At 41.7% G+C, this 13,137-nt stretch overlaps 1 non-coding gene across 1 annotated transcript; it reads right to left on the bottom strand.

Moving 5' to 3' along the window:
- Nucleotides 1–11,979: 11,979 nt before the first annotated feature.
- Nucleotides 11,980–12,107, bottom strand: LOC116284851 (U6atac minor spliceosomal RNA). Its single transcript, XR_004194511.1, has one exon. It is a non-coding gene; the product is annotated as a U6atac minor spliceosomal RNA (small nuclear RNA).
- Between the last annotated feature and the right edge of the window lie 1,030 nt (nucleotides 12,108–13,137).

Genomic DNA, 13,137 nt, shown 5'->3' with positions numbered 1-13,137 from the left:
ACAAGCATGTAGACCCCAGACTGGTAGGAACCAGAAGGTTGATGATGTTCACTCCTGATTACCTCACCACCAGCCAATCAGAAAAATGTCCATGAGCAGATGGATACCCTGCAACCCCCCTCCCTTATCCTGTCTTTAAGAACCTTTCCCTGAAAGCCTTCTGGGGGTCCAGGTCTTTTAAGCACCAGCTACCTAGACTCCTTGCTTGGTGCCCTGCAATAAACGCTGCATTTCCCCTCACCGCAACCTGGTGTCAGGGATCGGTTTTACAGCACGTGGGCACAGGCACCTATGTTTGGTTTAGTAACACTGAGGCTATTCTCCCTCCACCCCTGCTGCAATATATTTTTTTCTGGGTGGTGGGGGGCCCCCTTTGGCCCTGTGGCTGTCTGAGCTGCTTTAGGAATCTTGCCCCCCACCTAACCACCACATTCTTTCCCATGAAGCCTCACAACTCATGGGTTCTCTTCCCAAAGATTCTTTACTTTGGGGCCTGTAAGCCCCACAGGAACAGGCTACACTATTTCAGAATATCTAAATAAGAAATAGGCACTTTCCTCCATGTTCACAAACATGCTCTTCTTCTGAATTCCTTGTCAAGCTTTCCAAGGAATTCTCTCACAACACTTCACTATGTTCCAACAGAAACTCTAAAGTGGGCCTGTAGATTCTACAGATCAGCAAGGAACAAGAGGACAAGCTCTCCCTTTTGTTGGCATCTCTGTCTCTACCCATGATTCTCTTTATGCCCTGCCCCTACTTTATCCTGTCAGCCAGCTTTTCTTAAGTCAGGTCACTAGCTCTCCACGGATCAGCTGTGAGTGATGCTACAGAATTGTGGTACAAGGATGCCCCCAACACTGGTACATAACTACCCTCAGAACTAAATTGACTTACGGATATCAGGGATACCCAGGGATCATTGAAAGCTGACTATATATTGTAAAAGGTACTTTCTCACTGTTAGCAAACTACCATGTTATCAGCACTTCAGAGTTTGGGGACATTTTTAATGGTGTTTCTAAACTGATACATGCTCACTCAGTTCTGTTTCTTTCAATTTTATCTTTGTGTTTTCACCAAGTGCATGGTTTTAGAATCCACAGTCAGGGAATGTCAGTCCTCAGTAAGTTAGGATAGTCCTCTGTGCTCTGTTGAATAAGACCTACTTTTCTCTATGATGAGACCCAAAGTGTCACCAATTCAGTTACCTTTGTTTGTTCCTTTTGAATATATTCAGAGAGGGCTTTGAAAGAGTTCTGTTTCTAAGAAAAATAAAATGAATCACATGTGCTGAGCACTCAAAGGGCATTAGCAAATATAAAAGTAATAAGTAATTAGTGCTCGATTTAAAAAGGAGGTACAAACTGAGGGACTGCATCGTGCTCTGAGGGGAATCTGGTGCATTCGTCCCGGCTTGAACCCTCAGGCTATTTATAGATCCTGTTCAGAAAGGCTGTTAGTTCATGATGTTGTGACTCTGTTTTATGGATTGAATTATTTCCTCCAAAACAGAAATGCTGGCGTCCTAACCCCCCCGAATCTCAGAATGTAACCTTATTTGGGAGCAGGGTTTTTATGGAGGTAATTAAGTTAAAACGAGGTCGTTAGGGTGACCCTTAATCCAATGTGACTGGTGTCCTTATGAGAAATTTGGACACAAGATACATAAATAGGGAGAATGTCATGTGACGATGAAGGCAGAGGTTGGGGTGGTACATCTACAAGCCAAGGATGCCAAAATTGCCAGCCAACCACCGGAAGCTGGGGGAGGGGCATGGAAGAGAGTCTAACCCCAGCCCTCAGAGGAACCAATGCTGCTGACACCTTAATCTGAAACAGAGTTCCCTCCAAAACCGAGCTCTTCTGCTGAGTTTACGATTAACCTCTCTATCCAAACTTCTATTCCCTTTCTTGTCCCGAACCTGCTCCCCTCAAGATTGAAGAATATCAAAGAAAAGGGGGGACTGAAGCCACATACAAGCCCCGGTGTCCCTGCCCTTTGAAGGCAAAAGCCTTTTGCTTTAGTCTCGCAGGCCTCTCCTGAGTCTCAAGAGGCTGGCTCAAGAGCTAATGACTAGGACATGGGAAGACGTAGAAACAAAGAATAGCTCTTGAGCCAGGAGACTGGTAACAATTTAGATTATGAACCACCACAGAGCAGAATCTCCGAACTCCCAGTTCCCTGAAGGATACAGATAAAGGCTTGACACACATTCCTGCGCTGTTTTTACAGGAAGCAGACCCCTAACAGATAAGAACTGCTGACCGCAAGCATGTAGAGCCCAGACAGACTGAAACCAGAAGACTGGTGAAACTTCGCCTTGATGCCAACCAATCTGAGACTTGTGCATAAGCTGCTCATGCGCCCTGCAGCCCCCTTCCTCACCCGGCCTTTAAAACCTTTGTCTCCTAACCTGCAACTTGGACGTGGCCTTGGGACGTTAGTCTACCACCTTTCCAGGTTGCCGGCCTCCTGAAAAAAGCAACTTTTCCTTTTCCACCAACACTTTTGTCTTGAGTACCGGCCTTTTTCTGAACAGCAAGCAGCCAGACTTGTGTTCAGTACCAGCCTTGTCCAGTTACAGATCCGGTCCTTCTAGTCTCCAGAACTGTGAGACGATGAATTTCTGGTTGTTAAAGCCACCTAGCTTGGGGAAGTTGTTACAGCAGACCTAGGAAACTAACACATGATGTCCTTCTGTCAAATCTCTTTATCTCTGAATTCATATACAAAGGCATTCATCTCACATTTGGGAGCAACTCCTGTAAGGCGTGAGGCTAAAACAGAGGGAGGAGCTCCTGGGGTTTTGATATGGCCAAGCTACTCAAGGTGTGGTCTCACACCTACCTCCCCAGCCCCTGCTATCTCTCCTTACCTCATCCCCTCTCTGAGCTGAAGAGATGTCACCATTCAGCGAAAATGAACTCTAGTATGTCCTTTACTTATTCTTTTCCCTAAAATAGTTTTCTCCAGTAAAAATTTAGGATTCTACATCGGCAGAGTGGAAAATATAGAACTTGAAAAAAAAATCTTGATTTTTATTTATGAAATAAAAATGAGAACCTTTTGCTTTTTGGTCTTTTTTTTTTTTTCCTTCAAGCAGGAAAGACATATCAAATTACCTAGAAAAAGTCCCTATTTTATTGAGAAGGAAATTGAAATAATAGAAACAATGTATTGGTCTCTGACCTTGCTTCCTGGAGTAGAGCTCTTAAACCTTTTGTAATTTAAGGGTTTCCTCAGGGATAAGAGCACGAGGAGCATCTTTTGTTTTAATAATTGGTCATTGACCCTAGTTTCTGACAGAGTTCCTAAATCCCTCTGGGTTTCCTGGGTAAGGAAGCATCTTTTGTTCTGAGGCAACTCTTAGTGGGCTCCTGGATAACTTTAGGATGGAGGCTGAACACCAGAAAGACCAAGCCATGATTAGAAGCTTGGAACTTTCAGCCCTACCCCCATTCTCTGGAGAGAGTGAGAGGGGCTGGAGATTGAGTTAATAGTCTATCATGTCTATGGGATGAAACCTCCATAAAAATCCCTAAAGTGTGGGATTCAGAAAGCTTCTGAGTTGGTGAACACATCCAGGTGCCAGGAGCATGGGGAGGGGCATCCCAGCTCCACAGGGACACAAGCTCCTGTGCTCAGGACCCTTCCAGACCTCACCCTATGTATCTCACATCTGGCTGTTCCTCCGTATCCTTTATCATATAACAGATCGGTAGACCTAAGGGTTTCTCTGAGTTCTGTGAATCATCCTAGCGAATTATGGAACCTGAGGAGGGGGTTGTGGGAACTCCAATTCCTAGTCTTTTAGTCAGAAGTACAGGTGACAGCCTGGGACTTGTGACTGGTCTCTGAAGTGGAGGAAGTCTTGTGGGACTGAGCCGTTAACTTGTGGGCTCTGACTCTAGCTCCAAGTAGATGGTATCAGCACTGACACTCGTGTTGCAGAACTGGCCATGTGGGAAAACCCCCACACATTTGAAATAGAGTGTGGAGAGGAGAAACAGAGTTTTTCCTTTTCACTCACCTAGAGAAGAACACAAAGTCAAAACATTATTTTGCCCTTGGAAGTCATTTGTCCTGATTACTGGGTGCTGAAAGTATAGTGTCTGATACCTAAATTTTCAGTGAATTCCTGTTGACAGCATCATGGCAGTTATATTTACAGTTGATACAAAATCTTTGCGATCTTGCCAATTCTGATTAATCCTGGGGTTGGAACCTTAGTTTAAATCTCTGCTCCCCAGCGGGGAGTAGGTAGAGCTCAGTGGTAGGGCACGTGCTTAGCATGCACAAGGTCCTAGGTTCCGAGCACCTCCGTTAAAGAAAAAAAAAAATCCCGTACATTTCTGTTCCCTACTAAGCCACCACCCTACATGGTTTGCCACTCTGCTTTCTGTCTCCAAGCCTAAAATGAAAACATAATAGGGTGAAATAAAATGGCCTCGTCTCCCCACACAACTGCACCCCATTCCCTGCCCTGGGGCAAGGGGAGAAACAGGGTGATTCTGAGATAATTCACTGTCACTCAGGGTAGGAAACAGGGTGATTCTGAGATAATTCATTGTCACTTAGCATAATATAGTCTGGTTTATTCCTAAGAAATAAGGCCAAAATTATATTACTCCTGTGACTGTGAATTTCTCACGTAGAGCAAACAGCGGTTTTCATAAGAAAATTAATTCTCAGGGTAGCAAATGATTTAAATGTGTTTTGCTTTAGCTAATATTAACTCCAAGAAAAAAACCTTTGGGAGGCGCCCACGTCCACAAGTGGAGCCAAACGTTAACTGACAACCGACAGATTTAGCTGCAGCTATGAAACTTCCTGTTATGACAAAGGGAGAAACTGAGAGAGTCTGGAACTTTATTCTTTCTCTTTGGAATGATCATAGGTCCTAGGGAAGTAGGAGCTTGGAGAGATTCTGGAATATGCCAAGCTGTGGGAAAAGACGGCTAGGAATGAGAGAACACCTGCGCCGGACACCTCTGAAGGCCCGGAACGCCCTTGAGGGGCCAGTTCACACCCACAAGCCTACAGAGGGGCATAGTCCCTGCGACAACACAAGGGGAAGTAGAGCCAAGAGTCCAGGCAACTACATCCTTCCTCAGAGAACCACCCAAGGCTCGGCAGGGCCCGCGTGAGTGCGCTGTGCCGCAGGGAGGTGACATAGGGGAGCCAGCATCCAGGGAGGTAGCCCTTCCCAGAAAGGCCCAGTGATACAGCCTGTGGAACACAGAAAGCAGCACTGCCCTTACCAGTTCTAAGGGTCCGAGATTAGGTAGCAGAGTAGAATATTGAAAGACACAGCTTTTCCCATCAGATTACGGGGGTTCAAATTTCGGCTCCCTGGTTTCCTAGGTGTATGACTATGAACAAATTGTTTTAATTTTTTCTTAAGTGATTTAAGTTTTGGGGTTTTCATCTGAAAAATGGGAATAGAAATTACCTCATGCCGTTGTGAGAATTAAGGAGGTAGTACATGGAGAGGACCTAGCACCTAGACTATCTTCTAGGAATGTGAATTATTATTCAAGTACCATATGCAAAAGGTATATAAACGGAACAACATTCAAGTATCAGTTTTGAATTTATATGGTCGCCCTGTGTTTATTCAGTTGTCTGCTTAATAGTGGGTGAAAACTTGACAGGTAATCTTTTTCAAGTAATAAGGATTAAATTAAACACTCCTACTTGGTGCTTATGTAGAAATGTTTTGATAAAACAGTCAGACAGAGCCTCCTTTTCTGAGAGAAAACAGGATTAAGGGCTATGAAAAGAAGATGCTGAGAACTCAGAAGGGACTTCCTTCTAAGGGTTCATTAAACAGAGTCCTGACTAGAAGTCTTACTCTGGATAATAGACATCATTAGCATAAAAGAATCCATAGGAATGAAAACATGACCCTAAAACTCCGACCAAAAAAGCTAGTTATTGCCAGAGTTTTCTGATTTGTGATACTCTGTCATTATTGATTCTGGTTTTTTAACTTCTTTTCCCAAAACTTGTTATAAATCATTAGTCTTAACATTAATGCTCATTAACATTTTTCCCCCAGAGAATCTTATAAACTCCCTTGAAATAACGGGCAACACCACAGGATACTATAATACCAAAATTGGAAATATCTAGAGAGTAAAAATTGTACTCAAAAAGTCACATTAGACAAATGCTTTTACCAATATCCAATTTGTTTGGGCTATTAATTCCTAAGATTCTCTATACTATGCTAAAATAATATAAGTTCATGTGAAAGTTGGGGAGAGAATACTAGGAGGTTAGAGTAAAATAAACCAAATTTTTGCTTCCTTGGATCTAGTTTAGAGCTCATTACAAATTAGCAAAGGACATGCATTTTATGGCTTCAAACTAAAAATTTCCTCTGAATCAAAAACAAAGATACTGTTTAAAGTAATGAAGATGCATAGCCTAGTTCCCAAATCCACTAATAAAGATGACACAGCTGAGGAATGAAGTAAATTAACAGGTCTGGGATGATTAAAAGGTAATAAAAAGCAGACAGCTACTTTGAATTCAATTGTTTATCTTCTTAAGGCTGAACTCTAATATATATCTTAAAGTCAATAAATTTAGAATCTAATTTTTTCCACCTAGAACATTGTGTTCTGTTTATCACTCTAATTCTGTTTACTTATGTAAAAAGAAAATGAAATAAAACTTGCAAATTGTGTAAGGTTAACATTAACACAACAGCACCACCTAGTGACTATGCTATGCAAACAAAAATGTTCCTAGAGTTAACACTTCGAATATTAGTGCATTTTCAGTATACCTATAACCCCAACCTTTTAAATAAAATTATATACTAAAATACTAATTCACAAGTATATAAAAGCATTGTGACTTCTTCATTCATAACTAACTACAGTTAATGATGTGCAAAGAATATCCCACCACTTGTAAATAAAGGGTTCTGCATATTAGATATTACTTGTAATGTCGGCAAGCTACAAATGTTAGCAGTCAGGTCAAAGGGACACACTGTTTCCTCTCATCTGAAATGTCAGGCAGATATAAAACTATGAAACTTCTTTGCTTTACTAGGTTTTATCTACACTTCACAATACATAGTTTCAAAGATTTTCTTCCTGATGCCCTTAATATACTAGTATGTGTTCATTATTTTACGTCAACCTGTATTTCCATTCATGGTTAGTGATCATTTTTAAGATATGAATAAATACTAACTGTCTGTGTAAGTGAGTTGAACAGTGGCATCAATGATACAACCATAAAGCCTGTAAACCAATCAATAATGTGATGTGGTCAAAAAATACTGGTGTGTTCTCAGATAGCATTAATCTTCTACTCTACGCCAATCAGATCATAGTTAAGAGTATTGTTTTCAGTTTAAAGTTAATGCAAATTGAATACTTCTTTTCTCATCTCTTTATTTTTTCACAGGAAATAGAAGCACATGGGAGAAAACTATAAAGAACCAAAGTATATCCAATAAAATCTTTTCCTTCTGACCCCCTGAGTCCCTCTTCAGAGACTACTACTATTACTAATTTCTCCTGTTAGATGGACCATGTTTTGAGAGTAGTTCAGTTTGATAACAAACACTGACTGGGTGCCCAGTTTGTGCCGGACAGTGTTAGGTGGTAGGAAATCAAGCCAATAAGAACTGGCCCTGTGTAGCAGTGAAGACAGACACAAAACAGATCATTTCGATAAAACATAAACTTTTATTTTTTTAAGTGTACTAAGAACGCACCTCATCTCTTCCAGCTGCGTTGTGTCTGTCATCTTCATGTCTCTCTCCCACAGGCATCTTCAGCTAGGCCTGTCCAAAACTCAATCACCAGTCGCCTCCCCAAACGAGGTCACCTCTGTATTGCCGAAATCGGAGACGGGCATCCACTTATCCAGGTGCTTAAGCCAGAGAACTCTCACTCAGCAGATGCTTACCAAGCATCTACAGTGTCTAAGGACTTGGAGGCTGTGGGCATATCATAGCCAACAGGGTCTTTCCTGACTTCACTAACATTTGCTTATGGAATTCTATCCTTGGCTTCTCTCACCTCTGCCCTCCCAATTCAGTCGTCAAGTCCTGCCACTTCTGGTTTCTGAATGCCTCTGGGATCTATTTCCAACTGCACTGGCAATACCCCAGTACGGGCTGCCAGCTTCTCTTCCCAGCATTACGACTGATGTTCTAACTGGTTTTCCTCCCACTAGTCTTGCCACTCTTCAATTCCACTTTCTGAAGGCAGCCAGAATCACCATCTAAAATACAAACCTAATCATGTTGAAACCCTTCAAACTTACAACTATGTTTAGGAAGAAGTCCAAACTCCTTAATATAACTAACTAGTAACGCTCTTCACGACGTGGTGCCTGTGTATCTCCCCAGCCCTGTGTCCGGACTGTGCTCTCCTCTCACGTCTGGGCTTCACAGGAACCATTCCCTCTACTTTGCCCTTCACCCTTTAACCTGGTCAATTCCTAGCTGTCCTCCAGCATGGAGCCACTCAGACTGAACAGCAGTTTTTTTTTAATTACTTTTCTCCCTTCCCTGTGAAAATATAAGCTCTATCAGGTCATTAGATAGATTTTTACCACATTTGTTTGTTCACTGTTATATTTCAGGGTCTGGCACAAAATAAGAGGCTCAATAAATATTTTTTTGAATGAATAAATCAATGTCTAGAAAGCCAGAAGGAAAGTCAACTAGTTCAGACCATGGAATAGAGAAAGGCATCTAAAAAAAAAAAAAAAACAGAGTCAAGCAAAGAAAATCAAGACAGTCCAGGCAGAGTCAACAAAAGTAAGAAAAGGTCTAAAAGTGTAAAACAGCCTCATGAATGGGAAGCGGGTGTGATGGGAGATGACAGTGGGAACGTAAGCAGTGCCAAGATCATGGAGGTCCTAGAATGCAGGCTACGAAGCTGGACTTTATCTAGGAGGTGATGGGGGAAGGGGTTGTAGAAGTTTAAGACCAGTGAAATGGTCAGATTTATATTAGGACTGATCATTCGAGCTGCTACTTAGAAGACAAATTGGGGGATGTAGGTAGGGGTCATAAGGCCGGAGATAGCAGTGAGATAGACTGGTAGTCAAATGAAAGCAAGGAACAAACTAGAATCTCGAAGGCTCGAGATTCCTTCCAAATGGATCTATCTAGTAGGCAAGGAAATTAAAGTCTGAATCTTAAGAAAGAGGTCAGGGATAGCAGTAATTTGAGGATCCTTGAGCAAACAGATTAATAAGACAATGAGAGAGGGTGGTATTCCAAAGGGGAAGATTCCTGCAGAGAGAAAAACCAAAAACCAAAACCAAACCCTAAGGTTGAAACATATTTATTTACAGGGCAGGAAGAGAAAGAGTTCCCTAAGAAGCATGAGACAGGCAGAAGAAACAGGAGAGAAGCAAAGGGAGTTGGGTTTAAGAAAGGTCTGATTAATGGTGTCAAGTGTAGCAGAGAGGTCTAGAAAGGGAAGCGCTGAGCAATAAAACAGGTGGAGAAGGCACTTTTCATCTTCTGAGATACATAAGAAAGAGGGTGATAAATGTGGTGGTAAGGGAAATGGGTAGGCAGGAGGTTAAGGTTTATGTTGTGTGATGGCTTGAATTTTCTCAATTACCAGGGAACATGGTTGCTGGGAATGTCTGTGGCCCCTAGGAAATCTCTGTATTCAAATGAGTGGGTGCTTGAGGGCACGGAGAGGGTAGTACCCAATCTCAGTACTTCACCCACTCCTACCCCACGAGACCAAGTGAATCAACTTTTCAGCCTTACTGACTCACTAAAAGCAAAGCAGAAACAACTATTTGGAAATCCTGTCACTTAAAAAAAGGCTTTTAAATTTTAACCAAAAGCACTTGCTACTACAGGAGCACCACTGGAATTAAAGTCCTAGTTGCAGGCTGCCATGGTCTCACTGAGCATCCCATCTCGTCACTCAAGGTCTGCTCAGTCCGTACAGGCCTGTCATCCAGCCTCTAAAGGGTAGTCTAGAAATGGAACATGGAGTTTAAATTAGGAAAGGAATGGGCATAAAAATTGCAGACGCATGTGCATGTTAAGTGTTTGAAAAATACCTTTCAGACTACTCTGGTCACCTGCTGATAAGGAGAGAAGCTGAGGTTGAGGAAGGAGATAGTTTTGAGAAATCACTGAAAGTTGTAAGACAGGGAAACGACAATTGGTAAAGGATTGTCAAGAACTGGGGTGAGCTGACGCTATAGGCCAAGACCTGTTGTACTGTCACCTTGTGTTACTTTCTTCAGGCTGTCCAGCTGGGGATTTATGGGTTTTGACAGGGACCTGGGTCAGAGGCAAGGGACACGGGGAGTTTTGATATTGATAAACCACGTAGTCTAGGCTGGAAAGGGAGGTAGTGGCAGGAGGGCTGACAGGGAAAATGAAATATAAGACCAGATACAGAGCAAGTGAGGGTTTATAGGTATAAGAAAAAAGATGCTACAGTTATGAGGAATGCTGGAGTCTTAACTTTCTGCTGCAGGTAATGTCTTTATGGATGATGACAAAACTCTAGAAAGTCTAGGCTGAGATTTCTGGATTCCTGACGCCCTGTCCTCTACCTCACAATGTCCAGTAACAGACACCTGAATTTTGAAAAATCAGATCTACCCTTGTAATGGAGATACGTTGAATAAATACCCATTAGTTTTTTTCCTTAATTTTAATTTTATTGTAACTATCAATTTGCCATATCTACAGTAAAATTATACCCTAAATAAGCAATTATTATATTGTAGATACAGTCATCCTGATCTTCCTTCACCTCATTTTTCTCTCTATATGTGGTCCATTCTATTCTTAGTTTACATATGGGTCACGCTTTTCTTATCTGGACTCTTAATAATGGTTCAGACATTTATTGAGCACTTACCACTTGCAAGATATATATTACCAGGAAAATGTATAAATAATAATCATCAAAATAACAGCTAACACTTAACCACGTGCTCACAATTCTGCCACTCTACATGAATGAATTCATTTAATCTTCATGACACCCTATAAATCAGATATTATCGCTATTTTAAAGATGCACAAACCAGTTTAGTTAGGTTAAACAACTTGCCTGAGTCCACATAGAGAGTAAGCAGTGTGATGAGGGATTTAAACTCAGCTCTTTCTGACTCAAGAGCTAAGCTCTCAACCATTATTTTCCCTGATTCTAAGAAGATACAGCCTAATGGAGTATGTGCATATACAAGTTATCAGTTTAATCTGGTAAGTGTCAAGGAAAAAGGTCTTTTTTCTCCCTTTCCTCACTGACTCAGTATTAAAAAAAGATTCTGACTTTGAGAATTACATCAGCGAATGGACATAGAAAAGGAAAAAGAAAGCCCTCAACTACTAGATACGAAACATATTTTTATTTTGAATCAGTATAAGTTTCTGTATCAGTAGGTATAGATTTCACTGCCCACAACAGAGAATTTATGTCTTTTAAAGTATAGTCATTATTTTTTTTCTGCGAAGATAGGAGTTATGTTTTATTCATGAATGTGTTGCACAGTACACAGTACTGTGTTTGATACAATAAATACTTTTGATTGATTGACTACATGAGTAAATGAGTGACGATTACAGTTCACAAGTGCTACAGATGGCTAGAAAGGAAATGGGCTAATATTGGCTGGAGTTACTGTAGAGGGCTTTGTGTAAGGGCTAACTTTTTATTTTTTTATTTTATTTATTTCATTTCATTTTTATTTTTATTTGAAGTGCTGTCAGTTACAATGTGTCAATTTCTGGTGCACAGCACAATGTCTCAGTCATACATATACATACATATAATTGTTTTCATATTCTTTTTTATTATAGGTTACCACAAGACACTGAATATAGTTTCCTGTGCTAAACAGAAGAAATCTGGTTTTTTCATCTATTTTATATATAGTAGTTAGTATCTGCACATCTCGAACTTCCAATTTATCCCTTCCCACCCTCTTTTCCCTGGTAACCATAAGTTTAAAAATGATGGTTAGATGCCACAAAGTAAGTGGCAATGCCTTAGCGTGGTATGCATGTTGTCAGGCCCAAGGGCCTCTTTCATCCTTCTCAAGGGGAGTGCAAACATTCTCTCCTTTCATACATGTGTCTACTTACAATACAATCTTCTTAGCATTATTCTTCACTTGATTCGGTCCAGACTTCCCACCCAATACATCAGCCTTACTAGATGATACTGTACCCTGTAATCCGATGCAAGTCCTATTATGGCCTCTAGTGCCCCCAAGCCATAATAAAACTAAATGGCTTTTCCCCCTGACAACTAGGTTAGTCTAATATTCTGCTGCAAGACCCTGATTTGTCATCATGCATGTATGAGGTGCCCCTCATTCATGCATTATCTGAGTTCAACTCACTTGGGGACAATTGCAAGTCTCGAGAACAGTTCAGTGTTAGGAAGGACTGGGAGTGCCTGGCTCCTGAGGAGGGATGAATGAAGGGAGGATGAAGCTAAGACCAGGAGACCTGGATCCTACCCTAGACAGTGCCATTACTGTACAGCTGGCAACATATCACTTCTGAGCCCGTTTCCTTGCCTGTAGAAGTGAAAGGATTTGACCAGATGAACCCTTAGGTTGCTCCCACCTCTTGGAGTTGTGCTTACCAACGCTGAATCAGATGATACGTCCAAATCCGCGTTATGCTACTTGCGAACTACTGTGCACAGGTTTGGCCCGGTTGCATAATCTCCCTGATTAAATCCTCCATTTGGTAATAGTATCTGTTAGTTTCCTTACCCTTTTTAATGAAGCTCAACTGAGATAATGCTTATAAGCATCTAACACAGATGCTCACGATCAGTGCTCAAAAAATATCTGCATTATTATTACTCTGAGACTCTGACTTACCCTGCTCCATCGAGAGCTCCCAGTCCTCTTTCCCTCGTCAACTTGAGCTTAGCTCGTCTCCAGAAACGCTCCATTTACTTTTGCACTTCAACACGGACCCGGAAAGTGCTCCAAGGTCTCAGGGAACTCCATAGCAACCCCGGGCTCCTCCCCAAAACTGCGGCGCCCCCACTTCCTGTGGAATCGAGGTCCGACTAGACGCCAAGTCCACGAAAAGTGGTTCCGCCTGGAGCAACTCCAGCAAAAGCCGCCTAGAGTCTATTGAGCCC

Source organism: Vicugna pacos, chromosome 21, assembly GCF_048564905.1.
Source record: "Vicugna pacos chromosome 21, VicPac4, whole genome shotgun sequence".
In the NCBI taxonomy this organism is placed as follows: Eukaryota; Metazoa; Chordata; class Mammalia; order Artiodactyla; family Camelidae; genus Vicugna; species Vicugna pacos.
This window is presented reverse-complemented; position numbering and strand designations above follow the sequence as displayed.